The 12,565-nt window shown below is 41.5% G+C and overlaps 1 protein-coding gene across 3 annotated transcripts in view; it reads right to left on the bottom strand.

Annotated features, from left to right (window-relative positions):
• Nucleotides 1–1,735, bottom strand: part of GPSM2 (G protein signaling modulator 2) — a 65,898-nt gene extending 64,163 nt beyond the window's left edge. For all 3 annotated transcript variants that reach the window (XM_057545052.1, XM_057545055.1, XM_057545061.1), the window contains exon 1: nucleotides 1,454–1,735. The gene's annotated coding sequence lies outside the window, so the exon portion shown is untranslated. The remainder of the gene's footprint in view (nucleotides 1–1,453) is intronic.
• Nucleotides 1,736–12,565: the final 10,830 nt, after the last annotated feature.

Below are 12,565 nucleotides of genomic sequence, written 5' to 3'. Positions count from 1 at the left end.
ATAATTGCCATTGTTATTATAAAAAATAACATCTATTAGAATAGATTTAGAACACTAGTCTAAATCTATGTCAGGTTTTCAGTTTTAAAATTCCAGAGAAGAAATTACAGAATTTTTATCTTTTAGGTAAATCTTATTAACATTTTATGCTTAAGAACAAGCCCATTTAAAAAACTACTATAACCTATCTTTGTTTTAATTAGCCTAATACCAAGTCTGAGATTTATATTAAAATATAATATTTGTAACACTGCATGTCTGATTTAATAACATAAGGAAATACAACTAAACAGCTTATCTAGCCAAAGAGGATTTGGAGGGAATGCCTCTAAAACAATAACACACAACTTTTTACTCTGTATCTGCTCCACTCCTCATATTATAAATAATGGCCTGAGAAAGAGCTTGCCAGAAGGAATCCATGGTAGGGTGTAAAGAAGAGTAGGTATGAGACTTCCTCCTCCCCTGAGTCCCCACCTACACACACTCACACACACACACAGGTCAACCAACAGCGATCTGTCCCTTTTTAATGCTGCTTACTGACTTCTAAACGATCAACCAAAGCTGCTTCTTGAATAATGACAAGCCGAGCAAAAGTGGTATTTATCAGAGGTGATCACACTGGTGATTATCAAGCCAGAAATCTTCCGTGCACCCTTCTAAAGTGGCAGCTTGAAAATTCAGCTTCCCACACACGCCACCAGCGACTCCAATACAAGCCGACTGAAAGGAAAGCCAAGAATCTACTTCGTTCAACTCCACGGGAGGGTTAAATTATACATTAAGGCAAATAGAATTTCCATCCTTACTCGTTTTAAGAGTTCAAATGATACCAGGTAAAATGAGCTAACTGGTTACCATCAATACGAGGAAATTATAGGTTTTCCACTTTTTAGTATTCGAAGATATTCTATAGATTTTCAGGAAAGCGCTTTCTTGACATTCTATGCTTACTAAAACTTTTTGCAGCAACTATCAATTCCTACTGTAAGTCGACAGGTTGGTTTCCCCAAAGTCCATGAATGTCAATGTGGTAAACACAGGTGTCTGAAAAAGACTGCCCGCTTTAGACACCAAACTCACGACTACAAGTGAACGCGACCCGCCCCGGATTTAATTCCACAGGGTTTCGGGTTTTTAATGTTTGTTACACTCCGAATACGTAAGAAGTCGTTGTATCCTACTGTACTTTTTATTTTTTAAAAAACTAGGGAATGAAGCTCTTAGAATGTACTCTTCTTTTTAAATCTCCAACCTGAAAGCACCCGACTGCTCGACCTGGAGCGAGCTGCTGCTCACCCCGAGCTTCAGGTTTCTCGACGCCCGCCCCCGCGACCACCCCGCGCACCTCCCGCCCTGAACAAAGGAGCCCGCCCCCCACTCACACACACACGCCCCCTCCCTGTCACCTCTCTCCGCGGGGCGCCCACAAATTCCCCTGCGAACTCACCTCGCGGGGGCCGGCGAGTCTGAGGAGCGCGGCGCGCGCGGCGAAGCTGCAGCAGGGGCCACCCGGGCTACGCGCGGGTGCCCGCTGCCCTTCCCCCGGCGGGTCCCCAGGCAGAGGCACCGCGGGAGGCCGGCGCGCAACCCCCCTCTTCGCCCCCACAGGTCACGTGGGTCAGAACTCGGGGCGCTCCTCGCCTCCCGGCCACTCGGCCGCCACGCAGGGGTCCCGCAGCGCCGCCCGCCCGCTGCCGCGCCCCTCCTCTGCGCCTGCGCCCCACAGCTCCAGGCGCTCCCATTCAAACCGACAACGCCCCGCGTCTTTCGGACACGCCAATGGCCAGCGCGGGAGGCGAGGCGGGGCGGGGCCATCGGCGTGCTGCCTCCGCCGTCTGGGGTGGGCTGGGGACTGCGTGTCGGCCTGAGGGGGACCTTGGGATTCTTAGTCCCTCCGCGGCCTCGGCGTCTGTCCTCAACCACCAAGTTGACGTTGCTTTCCTGCCCTCCTGTTTCTTCTTCAGACGCTGAAGGGTGGGCGATAAATATCGTCCAGAAAGCGTCCTTCAGACGGCGTCTGGCGCAGAGCATTTTAAAAGATGGGAAGCCCAAGCAAGTGCCGCCGGTCCTGAAGGCTTGGTGCCGGCCCGGAGAATGAGTCCCCCAGCGGCATTTGCGGGATGTTTAAGAAAAAGAGGGCTCTATGAAAGGAACAGAGGGACCCGTGTGAAAGTCTGAACAAGGCAGCCTCAGTTCTTGAGGCTGTGTCACAATTCTGGCGTTCCCAGCTGTTAAAAAAGCAAACTTGTGTTGACTGCAGAATCGCTGGTTCCCGGGAAAGTTGGGTGGCAGCTTTGCTCAGTTTCAAGCAACTACATTACAAAGACACTAGGAAGGCTAAGTTTTATTTCCATTCCCTTCCTCTTCGCGTCAAGTTAACTGAAAAATAGGTCTGTTTGTGCTTTACAAAAATACTAAGACTATAATCTCTCTCGGCTAACTAATCTGATGAATTTAATCGGATTATTTCTCAAATAGATATTTCTCCACTGAAATGAAATTTAAAGGTTTTTACAGGCTTAAGGCTGTGTTAAGAAAACTCCACTTTCAGTATCTCTTACTGAGAACGTGTTAATGGCAAAGGGGTTAAAATAACAGCTTTGGCATCAAACTAGACCCGGATTTGAGTTCCATCTCTGCCACTTACTGGTTGATTGACCTTGAACGAGTTATCCTTATCTTCTTTAGCCTCAGTTTCCGCAACTGTAAAACACAAATAGTAAATCCTCTTTTAATAAAGGTGGTTGTGATGCTTAAGTGAGGTAAGTTTTGTTAAGCGGTTAACATCGTGCCTGACTGCTCAATAAATGGTACCTGTTATCATTATTATCAACAACTACCCTTACTATCAGGTGCTTAGAAGCAACAACTGAATTAGCTGGCTGTACTATTTCAGAGATAGGTATTATAATCTCTTCTTAGTCATAAATTCTTTTTGGGGTGTTGATATGAAAGCCACAAAGGAAGTACAATATGTCAAATTCATCATGTCGGAAATGAATCATTATTTCCCCCTTGCAAATCTTCTCTTACACATATGACTTTCTATCACTCATATTAGTTATCTCCATATTACTCAAGTTGAATTATCTTTTAAATTATCTTTTAAAAGGTATAAATCAGATGGCCTACTCCTACTCCTACTTGAAAACCTTTAGTGACTTCTCATTTGATTTAAAATAAAATCTAAATTCCCTGCCATGACCCGCAAAACCCTAAACCATCTTTCCCTGCCCACCTCTCCACTCTCCTGCATTTCTCCCTCCTGCTAGCTCACTTCCCTCCAAGGACACAGGACATTCCTCAGACACTAGAATAGACTAAGCCTCAGGGTTCTCTCAGGGCCTTCTCCCTGGCAGTTCCCTCTGCAAGTTTTTTACCCCAGCCTCTTTAAATGCCTGGCTTCTTTTCAGTCCTCAGCTTTCAGCTTATTCATCACAGTATTCAGCAAGTATTTATTCCGTTTTGCTATGTGTCAGGAACTGTTCTAGGTGCCCGAATGTAGTAACGAGCAAGAAAGAACACAGCCCTGCCCTCCTGGAATTCAATTAAAATAAATAACAAGAAAGATATCAGGCTGTGATAGGGACCATGCAGAGAATTCAAAGTTGGGGGGTGTGAGAGTGACTGAAGGACTGCTTTACATTGAGGGTCAAGGTAAGAGGGGCCACTCTGAGAGGACAGTATTCAAACTGAAATTTTAATTATCAGAAGGAGCCAACTTTCCAGCCAAGCTCAGGGAAGAGCACATTAGGCAAAGGGAAGAGCTAACGCAAGGACTAAAGCTAATGCCTGTGAGGACAAGCTTCGTGGGTTTGAGAAACTGGAAAGAGGCCACTGTGGCTTAAGTGCAGTGAGGGAGAGGAGAGCATACAGCTCGTGCAGGCCTTTGTAAACCAGGGGACTGCGTTTGGGCTTTATTGTTACAGAAGCCAGTGGGAGATTTTAAACATGGAAATAAGTTTATCTGTTTATATTTTTTTAAAAAGCACTGTGAAATAAATCCAGAATTTGAGACATTCTATTAGCCAGCTAGCCCAGACTCTTCATAAACATCATTGTCAGAAAAAACAAACCAAAAAAAGGTACGTGAATCTTGATGGAGTTCTAAATCAGAGAGAGACAGGGGAAAGAGAAGAGAGAGAGAGAGAGAGAGAAGAAGGGAGAGACATTTAAGAAACAATTGGGGAAATCTGAATATAGACAGTGTATTAGATGATATTATGGAATTACTGTTATTTTTCTAAGATATGGAATTATGGCTCTATAGGAGAATTTAATTTTTAGAAGATGCAAGCTGAAATATTTAAGGGTAAAGAGCCATGACTTATGCAACTTATATTCAAATGGCTCAGCAAAAGACAGAGAGAAATACAAACCAAATATTAACAATTGGATCTCGGTGAGGATGTATGGGGATATATATATATATAGAGAGAGAGAGCGAGATATATATACATACATACTATTCTACTATTCTTGTACTCTACTATTCATGTATTATTATTTTACCTTTTCTAGAAATTTGGAATTTTTCAGAATAAAAAGTAGGGAAGAAAATCACTCTGTAGACTTCCATTTCTGGCAGTAATGAAATAGATACCTTGTCCAACTCAGACTGAAAGCAACTTAAAATGCTTTTAAATATTAAAAAAAAATAGAAAATTTATCAATGAGCTAGCATGAAAGTAAGGATTGATTACTCAGAAGCTAAGAACTAGTAAAAGAGATAAGTAGAACCGTGAAGTCAAGCTTTGTCTTGGCTAAATCAGATGAATTTGAGTTTTAGCTGTCATGGTCTCATGAGGCATGGAAAGAAGAGACAAAGGCCAGTTTCCTGCCAAGATGAGGAATCTCATAAGACACTCCACACATAAAGCCAGGATCTCCCAAAAGGCTTCTTCAGCCTCTTTCCAGAAGACTACAAAAGGAAATTGCCTATAATCAGCCTTAACGTAGGATGGAGGGGGAAATATCTCCTCTGAGATTTTTTTTTTTTTTTAACCAAAGGCAATTATCTTCTCTACCTGAGTTGTCTGAAAAACTCAAGCACATAGTTTACCTTAAAGTGGTTTCAGGTTGGTGGTGCCCCCAGGCAGCTGGCAAAGGTTTAGAGAAATCCAAATGCTATAGGCTGAATGTTTGTGTCCCCCCCACCCCCACAAATTCATATGTTTAAACCTAATCCCCAGTGTGATGGTATCTGGAGATAAGGGCTTTGGGTGGTGATTAGGTCATAAGAGTGGAGCCCTCATGAATGAGATTAGTGCCTTTATAAAGGAGACCCCAGAGAGCAACTTCACCCCTTCCACCATGTAAGAACACAGTGAGATGACAGCCCTCTATGAACCAGAAAAGGCACCCTCACCAGACACTGAATCTGCCAGCACCTTGATCTTGGGTTTCCAGGCTTCAGAACTGTGAGGAATAGATGTTTTAAGCAATGGTATTTTACTTTACAGTATTTTGTCAACCCAAGTTGACTATGACACCAACTTAAGCCAGACCCCAAACATTTCCACAGAAAAACTTCCAAGAAATGTGAACTCTCAGTCAAATCAGAAATCATACAAAGAGACAAGGCATCTTGTACAAGAATTAGCAGGAAACCCCCCCCAAAAACAAACAAACAAAAAACCAGATAACAGAATCAAACACATAAAGACTTTAAAACTGGAATAGATCACAGTCATAGATTATAAATAGTCATAGACTATAAATAAGTATGTTTAATATAAAAGAAATAAGATTGAAAATATAAATAATGAAGTTCTGCAAAAAATGAATGGGCAGGTTTAAAAACAATCTAGACTTTAAAAAAAATCCATAATAAATAGAATTTAAAATTCAATGGGCAGGTTTACCAGTAGATTAGACATTCTGAAGAGAGAATGAGCAAATTGGAAGATAGAACTGAACTAATTTTTTTATATAAAAGAGAATCACAGAGGATAGACTGAGACGATCTAACACGTGTCTGATTGAAATTCTAAGATGAGAAGAGAAATAGACAACACTTTCAGCAGGATTTTTAAAAAGAAGAAAAGAAAAAAATTTACACCTAGACATGAGATAATGAAAATGCAGAGCACTGTAAACAAAGTAACCTTAAAACCAGCGAGAGAGGGCTCCCCTGGTGGCGCAGTGGTTAAGAATCCGCCTGCCAATGCGGGGGACACGGGTTCCAGCCCTGGTTTGGGAAGATCCCACATACCGCGGAGCAACTAAGCCCGTGCGCCACAACTACTGAAGCCCGTGCTTCGCCACAGAGAAGCCACCGCGGTGAGAAGCCCGCGCACCGCAACGAAGAGTAGCTGCCGCTCGCCGCAACCAGGGAAAGCCGGCACTCAGCAGCAGACCGAACGCAGCCAAAAAAAAAAAAAAAAAACACCAATGGAACAATTAGGAAGACATGTGACTTTGCAACTGCAAAAAAATAAACCAGAAGCAGAATATCTTTGACATTACGGTCAGAGAAAATGACTGTCAACCTAGAATTATTTAACCAGTGGAAATATCTTTCAAAAATGAGGATGAAATAAAGGCATTTTCAGGTAAACAAAAACTGATTTTGCCATCACAGACCCTCACTGACTGAAGCTATATGGGTTCTCCTTCGAGAAGGAAAATGATCTTGGATGGTTAAAGATGCAGGAAGGAAATGGTGACCATATTAAGTGGCAAATAAATAGATACATATAAACAACTATTAACTGATGTCATTGCTCTATCTTGCCTTGTAAATTCATTCAGTCATCCATTCAATAACACATATGTTGAAATGCCTATTGTGTGCCAAACACTATGCTGGGTACTAGGGAAACAGCAGTGGGGTTCTTACTGCACCATTTCCACATTACTAGATGAATGCCCTGGTGTTGACACAGGCTTACTTGACCATTTTCCAGTGCCTTAAAGAAGGGAGAGAGCAATGAGTGTGCATAACCTTAAACCTGCTGGGTTGTTAGGATAGATCAAGCTTAGCTTCTTTTTTTAAAAGCTCAAGCTGGGTAGCTGGACTTTTCTCTGAGTTTTAAATGACACCATTGAGTCAAGACAAATTTGAATAACCCGGTGGATGATGCTTGTTGCTTCCTTTTCCAACAATTCTATCAGAGAATAACAGTGCTCCCTTGACTGAAAGAAAGTCAGAATGTTGGGTGTGATAAAAAGGAACGAAACTGAGTTATTTGTAATGAGATGGATGGACCTAGAGACTGTCATACAGAGTGAAGTAAGTCAGAAAGAGAAAAACAAATACCGTATGCTAACACATATATATGGAATCTAAAAAAAAAAAGAAAAAAAAATGGTCAGAAGAACCTAGGGGCAAGACAGGAATAAAGATGCAGACCTATTAGAGAATGGACTTGAGGATACGGGGAGGGGGAAGGGTAAGCTGGGACAAAGTGAGAGAGTGGCATGGACATATATACACTACCAAACATAAAATAGATAGCTAGTGGGAAACAACCACATAGCACAGGGAGATCAGCTATGTGCTTTGGGACCACCTAGAGGGGTGGGCTAGGGAGGGTGGGAGGGAGGGAGATGCCAGAGGGAAGAGATATGGGGACATATGTATATGTATAACTGATTCACTTTGTTATAAAGCAGAAACTAACACACCATTGTAAAGCAATTATACTCCAATAAAGATGTTAAAAAAAAAAAAGAATGTTGGGTGTGGAGGTTCCTCAGCAAGAATATAGACTTGGCAGCTCTACCTTTTGGAATAAAATAGAAAAAAATGAAGGGGAAGGAGCTTTCCAAAGGAATACCTAAGAAAAGGGGCATGGGAAGGAGACCTCAAAATACAGGGGAAACAACCTATTAACAGGCTTAATCTTTGATTTGAAATGGAGAGTGAATCAATCAATAATAATAAATAAGATTAATTGATGCTAAATATGTACCAGGCACGGTTCTAAGCACTTTACTTGTTTAAGGATTATACCTGGACCCTGACTGATATAAGGACTAAATGAATTAATACATGTAAATTGCTTAGGACAATGCCTAGTGCGTAATAAATACTAGATAATTTTTGCTATTACTATTATTTTAATTAATATTTCATCTTCACAACAACCTTATGAAGTAGGTACTAATATTATCCCCATTTTACAGACTCTTAGATTGGCTTCCCTAGAAGCAGATCCTGAGACGGACATTTAGATCCACATGATTTATTGAGGGAGAGCTCTACAGGAGGCACCTGTAAGGAAAGGAGTGAAACAGAATAGAGAACGGAAAAGAGCTGAGCAAGAATAACTCCAAGGAAATCTTAGCCTTGGTCTGATTCATAGAGAGAGGGCTCTAGAGTCTAGAGCATAAACCTCACTGTAGAATTTTTAGAGCATAAACCTCACGCACTTTAGAGAAGGGTGCTGGCTTTTAGTTCCCCTGTATCGGGATGGGCTGAAATGTAACTTCCCCAGGTATGGCAGCTCCCTCTAGGGCAAACTCTACAGAGAGGAGGGCAGCTGTAATCCTTAGTAGCCAACCTCACAGCAGCTGGGAGATGTGTATTCAGTAAAGGGTCTCTGAACAGGGCATCTAAACAGCATCCACCACAGCTGGTAAATAGCAGAGCCAGTGTGTCTCTGCCTATACTGCCTCTTGTGAAGTCAAAAGGAAAATGATAAATGGAGACAAGATGTGACTGACAAAGGGTTAGTACTAAATACTTAGTATTTAAAGAGCTCTTATAATGAAACAACCCAACAGAAAAAAAGGCAACAACCTGATAGAGAGGCAAAGGACAGGGACCAACACTTTACAATGGAAATTCAAGGAACCACAATGAGCCCACATGTGAACTTCAGCTTCACTAGTGTTTCAATAAATGCAAATTAAAACAATGGGACACCATTTTTGCCTATCATATTGCAGGTTTTAAAGAACGATAATACTGTTGGTGAGGGTATGTGAAATTAGTCCTTTCACATGCTGCTTTTGGGGCTGGAAATTGGTATTACCATTGTGGAAGATTTTGTAATACATGTCAAAAACTTCAGTACCTCTTTACCAAATAATTCCTTTTTAGGACTTTACCTACATAAATGATCAGACAAGTACACAAAATAAATGAACCAGATGTTCATCACATTCATCACGTTCATCATGTTTAATATGGAAATATTAGACACAACTTACATGTCCAGAGGATTGGTGAAAACAGTTCTTGTTAATCCATACAATGGAATATTATGCAGCCATTAAAAGTGATGGCTTAGGGACTTCCCTGGTGGTCCAATGGTTAAGGCTCCATGCTCCCAATGCAGGAGGCCTGGGTTTGATCCCTGGTCAGGGAACTAGATCCCACACGCATGCTGCAACTAAGAGTTCTCATGCCACAACTAAAAGATCTCGCATGCTACAATGAAGATCCTACACGTGGCAATGAAGACCCCACGTGCCACAACTAAGATCCGGTGCAGCCAAATAAAAGTAAATAAATAAATAAATATTGTTTAAAAAAGTTGTTTGTTTAAAAAAAATGATGGCTTAGATATACACTGGTTGACATAGAAAGATATTCTCAATGTACTGGATTGAGTTATTTAAAGAGCAAGTTATAAAACACTATAAATATTAATATGTTCTAACCCATTTTACGTGTTCATTACTTTTTAGTTACTTTTGTAATAAAATAACTAGTCGTATTGTGGATAATAGATAAATGAGCAAAGTACTGAGATAATTCACAAATGAAGAAATAAAAATGGCCAATAGGGACTTCCCTGGTGGCACAGTGGTTAAGAATCCACCTGCCAATTCAGGGGACACGGGTTTGAGCCCTGGTCTGGGAAGATCCCACATGCCGTGGAGCAACTAAGCCTGTGTGTCACAACTGCTGAGCCTGAGCTCTAGAGCCTGCAAGCCACAACTAGTGAGCCCACGCACCACAACTACTGAAGCCCGTGCGCCTAGAGCCAGTGCTCTGAATCAAAGAGAAGCCACTGCAATGAGAAGCCCGCGCACTGCAACAAAGAGTAGCCCCCGATCGCAGCAACTAGAGAAAGCTCGCACGCAGCAACGAAGACCCAACGCAGCCAAAAATAAATTTTAAAAAAAGGCCAGTAAACATATGAAAAATGTCTAAACACACCAGTTATCAAAGTACTTCAAATTAAAACAACACTGAAATTATTATTATTATTATTTAAATTTTTGGCTGCACTGCGCAGCTTGCGGGATCTTAGGTCTCCGACCAGGGATCTAACCTGTGCCCTCAGCAGTGAAAGCATGGAGTCCTAACCACTGGACTGCCAAGGAATTCCCTGAAATTATTTTTTAATTGACAAAGATTTTAAAAACGTTACTGTTTTGGGCTTCCCTGGTGGCGCAGTGGTTGAGAATCTGCCTGCCAATGCAGGGGACACGGGTTCGAGCCCTGGTCTGGGAAGATCCCGCATGCCGCGGAGCGACTGGGCCCGTGAGCCACAATTGCTGAGCCTGTGCGTCTGGAGCCTGTGCTCCGCTACGGGCGAGGCCGTGATAGTGAGAGGCCCGCGCACCGCGATGAAGAGTGGCCCCCGCTTGCCACAACTAGAGAAAGCCCTCGCACAGAAACGAAGACCTAACACAGCCAAAAAAATAAATAAATAAATTAATTAATTAAAAAAAAATGTTACTGTTTAGTGTTACAGAGTATATATCAGTATATCACTCTCAGGTTGCTAATGAGAATATATGCCTTTTGAAACTAATTTGGTATACATGTTAAAAGCATTAAAATATTTACACTCTGTCCTAATACTTTCCCACATAAGACTCTATCCAGAGGAAATAATTTAAAATACAAGCAAGAATGTTTACTGTTATGTTATTTTAAAACATTGATAAATTGGATACAACGTAAATGTCTGTCATTAGGGAAATGATTAATTACAGTATACCTATAGGGTGGATATAACTATTTTAAAAAGGTATTTATTTCAAAGTTTTTAATAACATGGGGAAATCGATGTTAAGTGAAAAAAGCATGTTGCAAAATTGTGTATTATGATCCCAAGTATGTAAAAATGTTTAATAAACACTAGAAAGAATTATGCTGAAGCATTCTCTTTACACTTTTCTCTACTTTTCACATTTTCTGTAATAAGCAGAAAAACATAAAGGAATTTTTTAAGGTTTAAAAACTAAGAAAAATTACCGTGGATTTGCATATCCCCATCCCCCCATAAGTGTGCTTCTCTGCCATTTCCTTCTGGTGGCTTTGTATAAAAAATACTTAGATATGAAACGGGATTAAGTGCTTAGGAGTAAGGGGATAACAGAGAGGTTAGGAATTTGGTGGGGTGAGGGAATCCATTCTATGTTGGGGTGACTAACCATTCCTGGATTGAGGGGGTCTCAGGATGCAGAACTTTCTATCTTAAATCCAGGACAGGAGTTGGTAAAGGCAGGTGAGCATGGCAACCTTTAGGGCTTGTGGAACAAAGATGGTAGGTGTACAAAGACTGAGAAAGAGAAGCAAGTAGTTCAGGGCTTTAACCAGGAAACAGCTGTGTTCTTTTACAGGGTTAACTTTTGGGGTTATCTAAAGTTGAGATGGTCAGTATCACAGCTTAACAGCAGATCTGGATGCTGCCTGTTAGCAAAGCAATCAAGTGCTCTTAATTCACATGGTATCACATGTGAAAGAAGTTGCCCAATGAAACTTATTTACTACCCTATTATTCCAAAGATCACTTTAGGAGGGTGGATTGCTTAGAAAGGAAGCAAGACTCTCTTTCGACTCCCCCAGCAGTCTTCCATGTATCTGACTTCTAAGAGTCTGTCTGCCTCTAGGATAGTATGCATACTCAGATGTTCTCCTCTGAAGATAATAACCACTGTTTTATGACATTATTATCAGTTTTAATTATGGGATTGCAAATGTGCCCAGAGGTTCCCTTTGAGGACGGAATCATGCAAATCTAAACTATATCTGCTTAGAACTCTTTCTACCTTAGTAGTTAGACTCTACCTCAGATAGGTGTCACTGACCCTTCCCAAAGCATTGTTTTGTTTTGTATCAGTAGGACCTCGATAGGACCCAGAACTCACAGTCACAAGGGACTAAGTTACTTTTGAGAGGTGCCCTACTTCCCAGTTAGCTCAAATTCCTCCCAAGAAGTCAGGTGTGGTCATCCTACAGATACTTGCCAGCTTGCTTGCTGGAGGGATTGTGCAGAAAAGAGCAGATCTTTTAAGAATATTGAGCAACACCACCACGTCAGTGTCTATGAATTCTCTTCATTGCTTTTACTCACAATCAGTCACAATCGCCCACCCACTGACCACAGGCTTTCTTTAAGATGTTCATGAGTTCTCAGAGCCCCTCAAACCCATGTAGATGGCTTATTCATGTCTCCTCTCTATCCAGCTAGGTATAAAGGCTAATTTTTAAGTCCAGCTTTCTTAATTAAATTTCTATACTTGTATATCCTTCCACTAGGGAAGAGGAGGAAGAGGGAAGAAAGACTGGACAATCATTGAGTACCCCCCATGTGTCAGACACTGAGCAAGGCACTCTATATACTTATCTCATTTAATCCTCACAAATACC

Source organism: Balaenoptera acutorostrata, chromosome 1, assembly GCF_949987535.1.
Source record: "Balaenoptera acutorostrata chromosome 1, mBalAcu1.1, whole genome shotgun sequence".
Classification (NCBI taxonomy): domain Eukaryota; kingdom Metazoa; phylum Chordata; class Mammalia; order Artiodactyla; family Balaenopteridae; genus Balaenoptera; species Balaenoptera acutorostrata.
Note: the sequence above shows the minus strand (reverse complement) of the source record. Positions and strands in the feature narration are given on the sequence as shown.